At 48.7% G+C, this 14,721-nt stretch overlaps 1 protein-coding gene across 1 annotated transcript in view; it reads left to right on the top strand.

Moving 5' to 3' along the window:
- Positions 1 to 13,346: 13,346 nt before the first annotated feature.
- The window catches only part of WIPF2 (WAS/WASL interacting protein family member 2), a 45,224-nt gene continuing 43,849 nt past the window's right edge, over positions 13,347 to 14,721 (top strand). The window contains exon 1 of the mRNA XM_040640668.1: positions 13,347 to 13,499. The gene's annotated coding sequence lies outside the window, so the exon portion shown is untranslated. The remainder of the gene's footprint in view (positions 13,500 to 14,721) is intronic.

Raw genomic sequence — 14,721 nt, 5'->3', positions numbered from 1 at the left:
TGGGCAGGCAGCCCCCAGGAGTGAGAGGGGAGGGAATGGCCTAGACTGTAAAGGCAAAACCGGACTGTGGTGACGCCTTTAATACCTCTCGGCCTCCCCACCCTCTCCCACACGGGCCTCCAGGGCCGAGGGGCGCAGGGCTCCTGGCAGCTACTGGGTGAGGTGTCCCGGCACAGCCTCACCCCCCTTTTCTGGCACCACCTCTTTCCCTGCTGAAGAGGCAGAGGCAGCAACAGCGAAAGCAGCTGCTGTTCCTGCTCTGAGGGTGTACATATTTTTTATCAAAAGCTCTGGAATTGTAAATTTATTTTTTAAAACTCAAAGAGGGGAAGAGCCTTGTATCATATGTAAACATTGTATCATAGGTTATGTTGCACAGTCCCTTTTATACAGTGGTCTGTCCTGTTCCTGCCACCAAAACATGTGTATGGGCCCCCACCCCCACCTGCACATACACAGGCACTGTGTCCCACCTCCTCCACCCCTTCCAGACACTGACCATACCCCCCCTCCCCTCCCTGCTTCCTCGCCGCAGCTGTCCCCGCGCCCTCCTCTCCCTGCGGCCCCCTCCCTCCTGACCCCACTCGCTGGCAGCCTTCTCCCGAAGCTCCCACAACCCTCCTCAAGCCCTGGGGGCCGCTGGTCCCGTCTCAGCTGCTGCCCGCCCCAGGTCCTGATGCCTGCCCCGCTGCTGCCCAGCTCGGCCGGAGTGAACCGCGTGTGCTGTACTGGTTCGGTTGTCTGCAGAGACCGCGGGGTGGAGAAAAAGCTGATAAAGTCTATGAATCGAGTTGCTTGCTGTGCTCCGTTCTGTTTCTCTGAGGCTGGGGCAGGGACTGAGGGAGGGAAGAGGGGACCCCCTCTCGGCGCACGGGGCCCCTCAGCAGGGCTGTTCTGGAATAACTGAAAATGCGGTTGAGAGGGAAAGGGGCCAACGTCATGAGCCTCGTCACATAGTGTCTGGAACTGGGCAGAGTGGAAGCTAGTTCTTCCACCTTCGGGACGCCGTAGACTGCGATCTCATTAAATCCTGAGACCTGCAGGCGGAAGATGGAAGCTGGGAAGTCCCAGCATAAGGGCCACGTCACAGGCGAGCGAGGGGGCAGAACTGGGCCCTGACTGAGACCTGTCACTGCAGACACCATGCACCCTCCGCCCCCCGCTACGAGGACAGTGCTCACTAGTCACACGACGCGCGTCTACCAGTGACGCTGAGATGGGGGCGTCTGGAGCCTAGTGTTCGGCTCTGAGGAGAGCCTAAGCTTCAGGAGATGACAGCTCTTCAGGAAGCTCCACGTGAGCCCCAGTCTTCCCCTGTCGCCCATGTGCTACTCCCTGTGAGTGGCCTCTCAGGAATCGGTCCTCTCCTCCTCCCAGGGGTTCAAGGCAAGAATGCGACGCCTCCTCATCCCCGCTTTCCTGGGACTCCTCTATTACCACCCAGTGCAGACCCCTCGCCCGTCTCCCGTGGGCGACCACACTGCCTCCTACCTGGCGTCTCGGCTTCCTCTGTCCAGCCCAACCCTAATCCCACCACTTGGTTCTCACAGTGTAGCCAGGTTGCTCCGTTAAAAACCTAAATCAGATCGTGAACGGCTAAGATTAAAAACAGTGAGGGACACCTGGGTGGCTCAGTCGGTTAAGCGTCTGCCTTCTGCTCAGGTCACTATCCCCGGGTCCTGGGATCGAGTCCCACATCGGGCTCTTGGCTCAGCGCAGAGCCTGCTTCTCCCTCTGCCCCTCCTCCCACTCATGCACTCTCTCTCTCTCTTTCTCTCTGTCTCTGACAAATAAATCAAAATCTTCTAAAAAATAAAAAAGTAAAAACAGTGACAATATCAGTATCAGGATGTGGAGCAACCGGAATGTTTACACGCCGTTGGCGGGACCGTACGCTGGTGCAGCCGCTTCGGAAACCTGCTTGGCAGTGTCTACCAAAACTAAATGTACGCCTAACCTATGACCCAGAATTTCCACTCCCAAGAGAAATCCGTGCTTGAGTCTCCTGAAAGACATGGACAGCGGTGATGACAGCAGTGTCGTCAACGACAGTGAAACCGGAAAAAACCTCGGATGTCCTTCGACAGGTGAATGGATTCATGAAGCGTGCTGTCGTCTTGCAGTGGAAAACTACACAGCAATAACACACAACACGCAACCACTACCCGCATGAATGAATCTCACAGACATAATATTGAGCTAAAAAAAAAAAGCTGGATGCAAAAGACTACAAATTGTAGGATTCTTTTTAAGAGAAGTTCAAGAGCAGACAAAATTAATCTATGGGGATAGAAGTAAAAATGGGGGGGCGCCTGGGTGGCTCAGTCGTTAAGTGTCTGCCTTCAGCTCAGGGCGTGATCCCAGAGTCCTAGGATCGAGCCCCATATCGGGCTCCTCCGCTGGGAGGCTGCTTCTTCCTCTCCCACTCCCCCTACTGTGTTCTCTCTCTCGCTGGCTGTCTCTCTCTCTGTAGAATAAATAAATAAATAAAATCTTAAAAAAAAAAAAAAGAAGTAAAAATAGGGGTTACTTGATGGGGATGGGAGAGTATTGACTGGGAAGGGGCATGAAGAAGCCCTCTGTAGTGGTAAAAATGTTCTCTATCTTGATGTGGGTGTGTGTGTATGCGTTCGCTGAGTTGTGAGATTTATACATTTCGCTGTAGGTATATCTCAACTAAAACAATTCAGACCGTAACACTCCTGTTTCCGATAACACATTAAAAATAAAAATCCTCCCTCTCTGACCCCCTCTCCTACCCCCCCCTCCTCTCACTCCCCCCTCCCCCGACAGCCACATTGACCGCTTTACTGTTCCTAAACACCTAACACCCATTCCTATCTCAGGAAACCACCTTTGCTCTTTCCTGAGCCTTCCCTGACCACGCTGACCCCATCTCACCCCCCCGTCCCCTACCCCCCATATTGTCTTCTAGACACTCATCACCCCCTGACATCATATATACTTCTCCGTGTATTTTCTTCATGCCTCGGCTCCTACACGAATGTTAGCTCTTAGCTCCATGAATGTCTTATTCGCTCTCCAGAGCCGAGAACAGTACCTGGCACAGAGAAGGTACTCGATACATATTTGCTGAATGAATAAATTAGGTTTGTTGAAATAAGAGCTGTAAGAGCAGACAAGACGCGAGATGACAAGCCCTCTAGGAATTGAGCCAAAGAGATTCACTACCAGTCTGGGGATAGGGGGTGGGGGACAAGTAAAAGAAAGCTTCTTGAAAGAGATGACCCAGGACCCAAAGCAGGCTTGATGGCCAAGGTGTGGAAGTGGGAGGTCAGGGATGAGGCGCTGGGAGGCACTGCTCAGCATTGTGAGCTGCCCCTGCCCTGTGGACAGGTCACAAGGGGAGCCAGATGTGTGGGGGCTGGACAGGCTCTGCCCTCCTCAAAGGGTGCTGGTCCCACTTTGGAGGACTCCATGCCCTGGGGCAGGATCATAGGGGCCAGTCCTTTCTGTCTCTGCTCCTCTACCCCGGGGAGGGCATGGAGAGTCGTATGGGTTATTCCCCTTATCCCCATCTTGGCCATCTTCAGACCCACCCGTCATCTGCTCCCTTTCGGGGGTGATGATGAGAATTGACATTTGGAAGGGTGTCCTTTACCACCCACTATGCTTGGCTTTATGTGCGTTCTCTCATTTAGTCTTCCCAACAAAGAGGTTGGCTCTATCAGTCTCACTTTCCAGGTGAGAACTGAGGTCATGAGAAATTTCTCATCAGGGACACAGAGAGGCCAGGTCTCAAAGCTCGCGAGAATTTGAACCCAGTTATTCTGACTCCAGAGCCCACAGTTTAAGGTCTGCACAATCCCGACAGTTTGAATAACTAAGCAATGTCCAGCTTGCACTCACCAGACTGCAGTGGCCACCTGACTATAGCTGGGGGGGGTGGGGTGGGGAGACTATCCTTTCTGCTCCTTTCCTCCACTCTGCCTGAGTTCTGCCTCCCCGTGTGGAGAGTGCCCAAGACACGAGACGTGGTCAAGGGCTCTGTGGGCTGTGTGGGGAGAGGACGAACATTCTTAGTAGCATCGCACATCCCAGGCTGGTCTAGCAAGGAACAAAAGGGTGACAATGATTTGGCGTGGTCGGAGGACCAGCAAGGTAAGACGCCCTCCTGATCACGGGTAGAGAGGCGAGTGTAGAATTTAAGCAGTGCCCTTTGAATCCACTAGGTGTCACCACCAAAATTACTTTCTCTTCACTCTTGGCGTTAGGGAGGAGGGTAGAGTCTTTCTTGGGGGAATATTGAATCTCTCTTACGGTCTACCCCCAGGCATGAGTCAGAAGTTTGACCATCCCTGACTTCCCATTTGTATCTTTCATTCTGCTCTTTCTTTCTTTCTTTTTTTTTTTTTTAAAGATTTTATTTGACACACAGAGAGAGCACAAGTAGGCAGAGCCATGACAGAGGCAGAGGGAGAAGCAGGCTCCCCACTGAGCAGGGAGCCTAATGCAGGGCTCAGTCCCAGGACCCTGGGATCATGACCTGAGCCGAAGGCAGACGCTCAACCGACTGAGCCACCCAGGCGCTCTTCATTCTCCTCTTTCTGCTGGGGCTTTCCCATTTAGCATTTAAACCCTCTCAGCTACCCCCCCTTTAAAAAAAAATATTGTATTTATTTATTTGACACAGAGAGAGAGACAGCCCGCAAGAGAGGGAACACAAGCAGGGGGAGTGGGAGAGGAAGAAACAGGCTCCCAGTGGAGCAGGGAGCCTGATGTGGGGCTCGATCCCAGGACCCCAGCTGGGACCATGACCTGAGCTTAATGACTGAGCCCCCCCAGGCACCCCCTCAACTCCCCATTTTTAAAAACACTTTCCTTGACCCGATATGCCTGCTCCAGCTACTGTCCCCTCTCTCACTTCCAGCTCAAGGCCAATCTTCTGGAAAGGATTATCTCCACGTCCTCATCTCCCATTCATTCCTTTTTTATTTTGTCTTGTCTCCCCAACTTTTCATCATGAATCAGCTCAAACACAGAAAAGTTTAAAGATTAGTAGTGAATATCCATAAAACCTTCTAGATTGTGTAATGACCATTTTGCTAAATTTGCTTTTGTTGTCTCTCTCTTTTTCTCCCTTTTCTCTTTACACACACACACACACACACACACACACACACACACACTTTTTCTTTTACCAAGCTATTTGAAAGTAAGTTGCAAATATTAATATCATTTCACTCCTAAAAGCCTCAGCGAGAACCTCCCAAGAATAAGAATGATTTCCTACCACAGCATCAGCACACCTAGGAAAGTCAGTAGTAGTTGTACGTCACCTCATATCCAGTCTCCATTTGATTTTCCCAATTGTCTCAAAAATACCTTTTTAAAAAGGTAAAAAAAAAGAGGGGTGCCTGACTGGCTCAGTCAGTTTAGCATGGGACTCTTACTCTTTTTTTTTTTTTTAAGATTTTATTTATTTATGTGACAGAGAGACAGCCAGCGAGAGAGGGAACACAAGCAGGGGGAGTGGGAGAGGAAGAAGCAGGCTCCCAGCGGAGGAGCCTGATGTGGGGCTCGATCCCAGAACGCCAGGATCACGCCCTGAGCCGAAGGCAGACGCTTAACGACTGCGTTACCCAGGTGCCCCGGGACTCTTACTCTTCATCTTGAGGTCTTGAGTTTAAGCTCCACATCGGGACCAGAGATTACTTTTAAAAAAATTAAATCTTGAAAGAAAGAAAGAAAGAAAAAAGCAAGAAAGAAAGCAAGAAAGCAAGCAAGAAAGCAAGCAAGCAAGAAAGAAAGAAAGAAAGAAAGAAAGGGAAAGAAGCTTGATCCAATCAGGGCCCATGCATTGCGTTGCGTTCTTATATTTCTTTTGTCTCTTTTAATCTAGAAGAGTTCCTTTGCTTTTCTTTTTTTCCAACGACATTGACTTTTCGAAGTCTAGGAGAAATGTCTTGTAAAATGTCCCAAGTTCTTGACCTGCCTGATTGTTTCCCCGAGCTCTTGTTCACTTGTACTTTCATCCCCTTTAATGTAATTTACATTTTTCTGATAGTCACGCTTAAAAAGCAAGAAGAAACAGGAGAACTAATATTCATAATATATTCTATTTAACTCAATATATACAAGATAATATTATTTCCACATGTAACTGACATAAAAATACTAATGAGATCTTTTACTTCGTTTCGTAGTAAGTCTTTGAAACCTGGCGTTCATTTTATACTTGCAGCATATGTCAGTTCTGACGAGTCACCTTTTAATCGTTGAATAGCTACCTGTGGCTAGCAGCTTTGTAACTGGACAGCATAGTTCATTCTAGGGGTTTTCTGGAGCTTAAATATTTTAGAGGATAATATGGGTGATGCTGGTAATAGCATTAACAGCATTACACCAGGCAGCCAATAATGCCAGGTTGGCTCCCATGAGTGATGGCTGAGTTTCTCAAGGCGGAATTGCCAGATCTCTCCATGAAAAAGATACATTTTTTTCTCTCTTTGTTGTTAGTATGTGGTGATTTTTGCTTCTTGCAAAATATCGTGTTTATCCCAATCATTCATTCCTGTTAGGAAGTTATTTTTAAATGTGTCATGTAATTTTTCAATTGCGCAAAAGTTTTAAAGATTAATATAATGAACACCCACGTCTCCCCACCCAGCTTCAGAAATAAAGCCATACCCTGCCGTTGAGGTCCCGGGTGCCTTTCCCTAATCACATCCCCTTCCTTTCTCCCAGAGACAATGGCTTCCCCGAGTGTGGTATCATTTCCGTGTGTTTCTGTAAACGTTTACTGTGTACACAGACATCTCACAACAATATGGTTTTTGTATTCTGGGGGGTAACAATTTATCCTTCACATGCACTATTTATAGTGTACAGTTAAATGGCTTTTATTTTATTTTTTTTAAAGATTTTATTTATTTATTAGACAGAGAGAGAGAGACACAGCCAATGAGAGAGGGAACACAAGCAGGGGGAGTGGGAGAGGAAGAAGCAGGCTCCCAGCGGAGGAGCCCGATGTGGGGCTCGATCCCACAACGCCGGGATCACGCCCTGAGCCGAAGGCAGATGCTTAACCGCTGTGCCACCCAGGCGCCCCTAGTTAAATGGCTTTTAGCATAACCACAGAGTTGTGTGACAATGGCCACAATCAAATTTAGAATGCGTTCATCACCTCGAACAGAAACTGTACAAGAGCGTTCATAGCAACATCATTTGTAATAGCCAAAAAGTGGAAACCACTCAGTGTCCATCCACTGATGAGTGCGTAAACTAGATCGCGATACATCCATAACATGAAATATTATTTGGCCAGAAAAAGGAATGAAGTGCTGAAACATGTTACAGCAGGGACACACCCTGAAAACATTATGCTGCGGAGAAGCAGCCAGGCACAAAAGCCCACGTGTCGTGTGAGTCCCATTTACAGGAAATGTCCAGCATAGGCAAAGCCACAGAGAGAGAGAGTGGATTCGTGGTCGCCAGGACACAGAGAGTGGCGACGGGAGGAAGGCAGAATTGGGAGAGGTTATTCACGGGTATAGGGTTTCTTTTTGGGGCGATGAAAACGTGCTGGAATTAGTGGTGACAGTCGCACAAAACTGCGAATATACTAAGACCTGCTCAACTGTCCACTTTGAAGTGAGTAAAAGGGTTTCTGTTTACGGGAACTTTGGTTGCTTGACTTGGACACACGTCACCGCAGTCTCTGCTCTGTCTTCACATGCTTTTCTCCCGTGTGTGCCCTCTTCCTGCAAGGACACCAGTCATTGGACTGGGGCCACCCCGATCCCCGTCACCTCATTTTGATCCACGCAACTTCAACCGGACTAATTCTATCTCCGGAGACCTTATTTCCAAACAAGGTCAACTTCTGAGGTTCCAGGTGAGTGTGAATTGTGGGGCGGACACCGTTCAATCCACTTCAAGATCCTTTACCCATGGCTTAAGTGGGTTATTTGTCTTTTTATTATTGAGTTTTGAGAGTTTTTAATAGTCACATGTTTTAAAACTTTATATAAATACTGTCCTCCTGGGTACCGTGTGCGGCCACTTTCCCCCCCTCAACATTACGCTTGTGAGATTCACCCAGGTCAATAGGCGTAATTCTTTTTGTTTTTAATATCATATTTATTTATTTGAGAGAGACAGAAATAGCGAGAGAGAGCACGAGCAGGAAGGAGGAGGAGAAGCAGACTCCCTGCAGCGTAGGGAGCCTGACTCAGGGCTCGAGCCTGAGACCCTGGGACCATGACCTGAGCCGAAGGCAGTCGCTTAACGACTGAGCCACCCAGGCGCCCCCATAGAGGTAATTCTTAAAACAAACAAACAAACAAACAAAAAAAACCAGAAACATACCAGTTTGTTTGGTTTTGTTGCTTTTTCATTCTTCAACCCCCTGCATCTGGTGTCCGCCCTCAGGACTCACTGAAACTGTTCTTGTCAAGGTCACTGACTCCCATGTTATCACACTTATCTGTTCTTTCACTGGCATTTGATATTTTTGACCATTCTTCCTTCCTGAGCCCTTATCACCGCTTCCAGGACACTATGTTCTCAGGATTTCCCTCCATCCTATTTATCTCCGTCTCCCTTGTAAGCCTTGTCCCTCAGCTCGGTCCTTGCACATGGGGTGCCTTGGTTCTGTCTTAAGCCCTCTTCTCTTCTCACTCTCCACCTAGGCTTAGAGTTCATCAATTTCATTCTGTGTAGGGATCTATAGCTGCCTAACCAACTATTCTAAACTTAATGGCTTAAAACCACCACCGTTTTAGAACTTCTCATGATCCTCCAGGTTGATGGGGGCTTGGCGAGACAGTTCTGTTGTCTTACTTGGGGTGTCTCATGTGGCCGCAGTCAGAAGGTAACCGGGGCTGGAATGTCCAAGATGACTAGTTCGCTTGTCTCACACTCTGGTGGCAATGACTGGACTGCTGGGATAGCTGGACCTCTCTTTCTCCAGGTGAAAGCTTCTCTCTCCAGATGACCTCTGCAGCAGAGTAGCTGATTTCTCACATGGGAGATCAGGGGTCCCAAAAGCAAAAGTGGAAGCTTCTGGGTCTTCTTAAAGCTTAGTCCTGGATCTGGTACAGCATGACTTCTGCTGCATTAAAGGTTGTCACAGGTCAGCCCAGACCCAATGAATACAAGGAGTCCTGCGATGGTCGGGCCATCTTTGGAGAGTAGCTACCACAGTTTAGGAGTCCCAAATTGCTAGGATTTTTCTTCTAAGTTCCAGACCCAAACATGTAGTGGCCTACTGGACCTCTCTTTCCTCCCTCCTCACCAGGTTCCTCAGGTTCATTCACAGCCCTGGCCTCTCTAAGCTAAGGAGTTACGTGTTAGTACCACATGCACACAGGAGTTTAGCCGGAAGCTTGGGAGCCATCTTTGGCTCCTCCCTGTCCTCAGCTCTCACATTCCACTTCTTAAATATCTCTAGAATTACTTCTTCTCCATCTCTACTGCTCATACCTAATAATGATCATGGCTAAGATTAGTGGGTTCTTTCCAAGTATGTACACACTTTGGACACATTCCATCCAGTCTTATATCACCATTTCATAGATGAGAAGCCTGAGAGTGATAGAGGTTGAATAACTTGCTCAAAGTCTCACCCTATTCAGTAGTGGGGAGAACTGAAACTTGAGCCCTTTGGCTCTGGAGACAGGCAGCCTTGCCTCCAAAGCCTTTCTGTCCAGCTGGTGCCCAGCTGCCCCTCAGTTCAGGCAGCCATCATCTCTCACTTCGAGGTCCACAGCAGCCTCCCAACAGGTGTTTCTGCCTCCAGTCTGGCCCCATCTAATCTATCCTCCATCCTGCAGTCTGAGGGATTTTTCTAGAAGGCAAAAGGGGTCATGGCACCTCTCTGCTTAAACCTTTCAATGGTTTCCCTCTCACCCAGAAGATAAAAATCTAACTTTTCACAATGGATAATAAAGTGCTTCATACATTGGCTCCTGTCGACTTGACAGTGTACCTTGGGGCAGTGGTTTTCCATCGGGGCATTTTGGAAATTTGTGAAGGCTTTTTTTTTTTTGTTTATCACAACGATAAGGATGTGCTATAGGCATTTGGTAAGCAGGGGTCAGGGATGGTAGAGCGCTGTGATGCAAGGGACGGATCCACATAACGAAGAATTATCCTGGGTTCCACATGGCTTTCAATGTCTGATTGAACATTCCATGTGAAAAATCCACGTATTAAAAAAAGATGTATCTAAGCCTATATCTCCATTAACCCTATAGCCAAGGGAGGAGAGGACAGGCTTATTTCTGGCTCACCCTTACCAGAAATACAGCCCTGTATCTCTTTGGGGTCCCATCTTTATGACGAGAATCTTTTGTTAAAATTCCCCCGTTGAGGAGGTTCTGAGGTGTTTCCCTTTTCCATCAGACACTGACAGAAGCTCAGGTTCACTTAGTTAGGCAAATGTCCTCAGAGCAAAAACCTGCCTCGGTGTTCTACTTACCTCTTTCTAGAAACCCTGCCTTTGTTTACTTTGCTTTGCCAACGTTCCTTACTTTTTCATCAAAGCATTTAAGTGTTTTTCACGGCTCCCCGCTTCGTGCCTCAATACTCAGCGCTGGAGATGTTCATTTGTAGAGATCCAGATGCATCTTCCTGCGTCTCACGCTGATTCCGTGGATGTTCAGGCTGGTCTGGTACCTATCCAGCTCGACTCAGGGGACCGGCTGAAAAAGGGGTCCCCTACTCCTCCGCCATCTTAACTCCTACCTCTAAGATGTTTTTCAATATTATTCTTTTGTTGTTTTTTGGGAGGTCTCCCAGGTACTTGGCCTGTCATTTTATCGAAAAAGTATAAGCATGAAATATTTTTGCACAAACTTAATATAACCTGTGTTGTTTTGTGCTGTTGAGAACTTTACTAAGAGTCTTTCGCCATTTTGGGAAATGACACCACAAATGACAACGCAGGGGCACTTGGTATGGGCATTAACAGCACAGACTCTGGAGACAGTTCTGCTCTTTTGTGGGAATGTGACTTTGGGCAGGATGGCTAACCATGCCGTGTCTCGGTTTCTTCATTTGTAAAATGGGGGTAATAATACCTATCTCAGAAAGTTATTGTGAGGATTGAATGAGTTATGACATGTGAAGTTAGGCCAATGTCACATGGTAACACGATGTTAATTAAACGTCGGATGTTATGAAGACTTCTTTGACCTAATTCCTCATAAGTTTGCCTTTCTCGCAAGTTCTGGCTCAAGCTAGCCCATCCAAATGCTTGAAGTTTTTGGAACGCGCCATGGTGCCTCTTTTCTTGCATATACCTTCCCCCTGCTCTGGAACACTTCTCTCTCTTCTGCCTCTGCGTAATTCTTATTTTCCCAACAGGCCTCACTTAGATGTCACTTTCTTCATGAAGCCCACACCTAGTTCCCCAGGTGAGATGTCCCTGTATTCCACCCCAGTGGCTGCCTTTATCATAGAATGGTGTTACAGAGAATGCGGGGAGCTTATGTTAGCAACAGTGGGCAGGGAACGCCTCTGAGGAGGGGACATGTGAACGAAGGCTTGAAAAATGAGGAAGGGGCAGAGTAGAGCCAGTACAAAGGCCTTGAGGACCCACTTGGTGCATAGCAGTGATAGAAAGTAGGTCCACACAGTATACGGTGAGCAAGGAGGAGACAGAATGGACATGAAGTTGAAGAACTTCGAGTGTGGTGTCTACCATCTCCCTGACCCAATCACTCACCCCACCTTCAGACATGCAGGACTACATACCTGAAAATCTTTACCTTTGCACCCACTGATCCCTGGGCCTGGAATGTGTTCCCTGCCTTCTCTGATTGGCAATAAAATTCTACTCATCCTTCAAGGCCCAGTTCAAAACCACTTACGAAACCTTCTCCCATTCTTCGGCAGGAGTTCATCACTCCCTGTCTGACCTCTCACGGCACAGATGTCCCCATGGCACTAATTACACGCTGACTTATAGCTCAGCTAGCTGTTTACTCACCAGGCTGCCCGCCACACAGTGAGTGCCCTGAGAAGAGAGGCTCTTAGTCACCTCCGTAACCATCTGATGGCGCCCAGCCACAGGAGGGTCTCAATGAACGCCGCACACTGCCTAGTGGGTGCAGCCCAGCACTACTCATGGCAGAACAGAAGGAAAACAAAATTAACACAACTTATGGTTTATCACGTATTCCCATTCATTACTTGATTTGAGCCCTCCAACAACCCTATGAAACAGTCGAGACGGGCTCTATTAGCCCCATTTTACAGCTGGGTAGCTGAAGCCCAAGGGCATACAGCTAGTGAGTAGTGAGAACTAAATCCCAATCCTGTCCCCTTACTTTTTTTTTTTTAAGATTTCATTTATTTATTTGACAGACAGAGAGACAGCCAGCGAGAGAGGAAACACAAGCAGGGGGAGTGGGAGAGGGAGAAGCAGGCTCCCCGCTGAGCAGGGAGCCCCATGCGGGAGGATCCCAGGACCCTGGGATCACGCCCTGAGCCGAAGGCAGACGCTTAACGACGGAGCCACCCAGGCACCCCTGTCCCCTTACTTTGGATTCAACTCAAGGAGGGATGACAGAGAGAGGCAAAGAGCATTTTGAGGATATAAGGCAATGGGGTTAGCTATGGTGGAAAAGAGCTTTTGTGAGTGAACTAGGGAGAGATCCTTACTCAGCTGGTAAGGAGTTAGCAGCAGCCCCACTAGGGAGGGCCCAGGATTCCTCTCCAAAACCCAAGCAGCTGGAGGAGTCCGCAGCAGCATCCCCCAGCCTTGGAAACTAGGGAACCCCCCGGCCCGCGAAAGAGACGGGTGTTAAGGTCAGGTGGCTAAGATGACGTTAAGGATGACAAGTTAGCAAGGGCCTGCCTCTCTGTTGCTATGACAACAGGAGCTTGACTACTGGGCTTTGCAAGGTTGACTGAGGCGGGTCCTTCGTTAACTCGAAATTAGGGAAAGACATTTATGGGGTGGGTGTGTGCGTGCACGCGCGCGGTAAAATAAAGATGGAAAAGGTATATTCAAGACTCTAGCTCAGTCATTCTCCGCCTCGGCAACATGTTAGCTTCACCTGCGCAATTTTTAAAGCCTCGATGCCTAGGCCATAACCCGGACAAATTAAATCAGAATCTCGGGCTTCCCCATCTGCTTAAGTCTTCGCCGATGACTCTAATTGCAGACAAAGTTGCAAACCCTGCACTTAGAAGGCAGGCGGAACGCTCGCGACCTTCCCAAGATGGCGGCTACCCTACGGCTTCCGCCTTTACGTGCGCCGGCAGGGGGCGGGCTTTCCAGGGGCGCATGCGTATAGTGTCTCTTCGCTCCCAGCTCCCTCCTCCTCTTTCCCCCCGCCTCCATTTTGTTCGCGGACGCTGGGGACGGTGGGAGCAGATCCATTTCCGGGTTGGCAAAAGGGGCGGCGGCGGCGAGAGAGGGAGCTTGCTGGGGAGCGAGCAGGACGGGACGAAGCCGGAGCGGAGGTGGGGGAGGATTCGCTCCCGGGGCAGCTGTGGCCAGGTCGGAAAGAGGCAGAGGAGGCTGGGTATGTCGCTGAGGTGATCTGCGGACCTGAGTGGGAGGGAGGGCCGGGGGAGGGGAGGAATTGGGGCGGGGCTTGAAGAGAGAGGGGATTTTGGGGGAGGGGCCTGAGGGAGTGAGGGGGTCCTGGGGGCGGGGTCTGAGGGGTGGATGGAACGGAGTGGGGGGGCTGGGTCTGAAGAGCCTGGACTGGAGCGTGGGGAATCTAAGTAGGGAGGAGTGGTCGGGAATTGGTGTGGGGCGAGCGCAGACTGAAAATGGGAAGGAAGGTTATTGAGAGACAGGAAATAAGGGATCCTGAAGGGTTGGGTAAGGTGAGTAAGACGGCAACTCGGAGTGAGGGACAAGTAACCGTGCGCAAAAAGGGAGATGGGGAGGGAGGACCTGTTGTGAACAGGTAATTGACAGGATGCTCTGAGTGAGGAGGCCACTGTGACATTTTGGGGATTGAGTTGGGTGAAAACCAATGGCCCAGAGGATGATTCGGGAAACTGCTTACACTTGAGCGAATCTAGGAGCGTTGGTTGAGAAGGAATCAGAATTGAGTTAAAGGTTGGATTGAGAAGTGCTGAGTTGCTCATGGGAGCAACCTAGAGTTGAGGGTTCAGATTGGAGTGGTGTTGAAGTGAGGGAAGATGGAAATCTTAAAGTCTTAGACGTGGGCAGTGTGTGCTGTTGAGTTACTGATCAAGAAGGAAAATTCTTAGAACACTCGGATGAGGAGCTGGAAGAAGCTGGTGTGTACTGGAATTCATATTTTTAAAGGGATTTGAATAATCTGTTACTGCTTTGGACCCCCCCGCCCCAGGAGCCACCTCCTTTTTCATGGTGTTATTTTTGCCTTAGTGTTTTCTTCATGACTTAATGTTTTCACCGACTTTTTTCTCGTCTTACAAACCAAAAGAGAACCTCAGGGAATAAGGACTGTTCTAGCATACCTATGGATTTACTAAGTAACTTTGAGGCAAGTCATTAAACTGTCTCATTTTTTTTCCCTTTGAAAGACAGGTTTGGTTCCTCCCTGCCTTTAAAAGATTGTGTTAACTAAATGGGATCTTTAAAGTGGTTGCAAAGAAGTGATCTCTGAGAATATAATTGAGGTATCGGTATTTAGAAGACGTGTGTCTCTCAGTTTCTTCTTTTCAGCCTTGCTGCGTATGTTGTGCCAGGGAATAGCTGATTTTGATTTGATACATGTCCAGTTTTTTAACTTTTCTCAAAGTCAA

The sequence above is a fragment of the Ursus maritimus genome, unplaced genomic scaffold (assembly GCF_017311325.1).
Source record: "Ursus maritimus isolate PB19 unplaced genomic scaffold, ASM1731132v1 scaffold_24, whole genome shotgun sequence".
NCBI lineage: Eukaryota > Metazoa > Chordata > Mammalia > Carnivora > Ursidae > Ursus > Ursus maritimus.
This window is presented reverse-complemented; position numbering and strand designations above follow the sequence as displayed.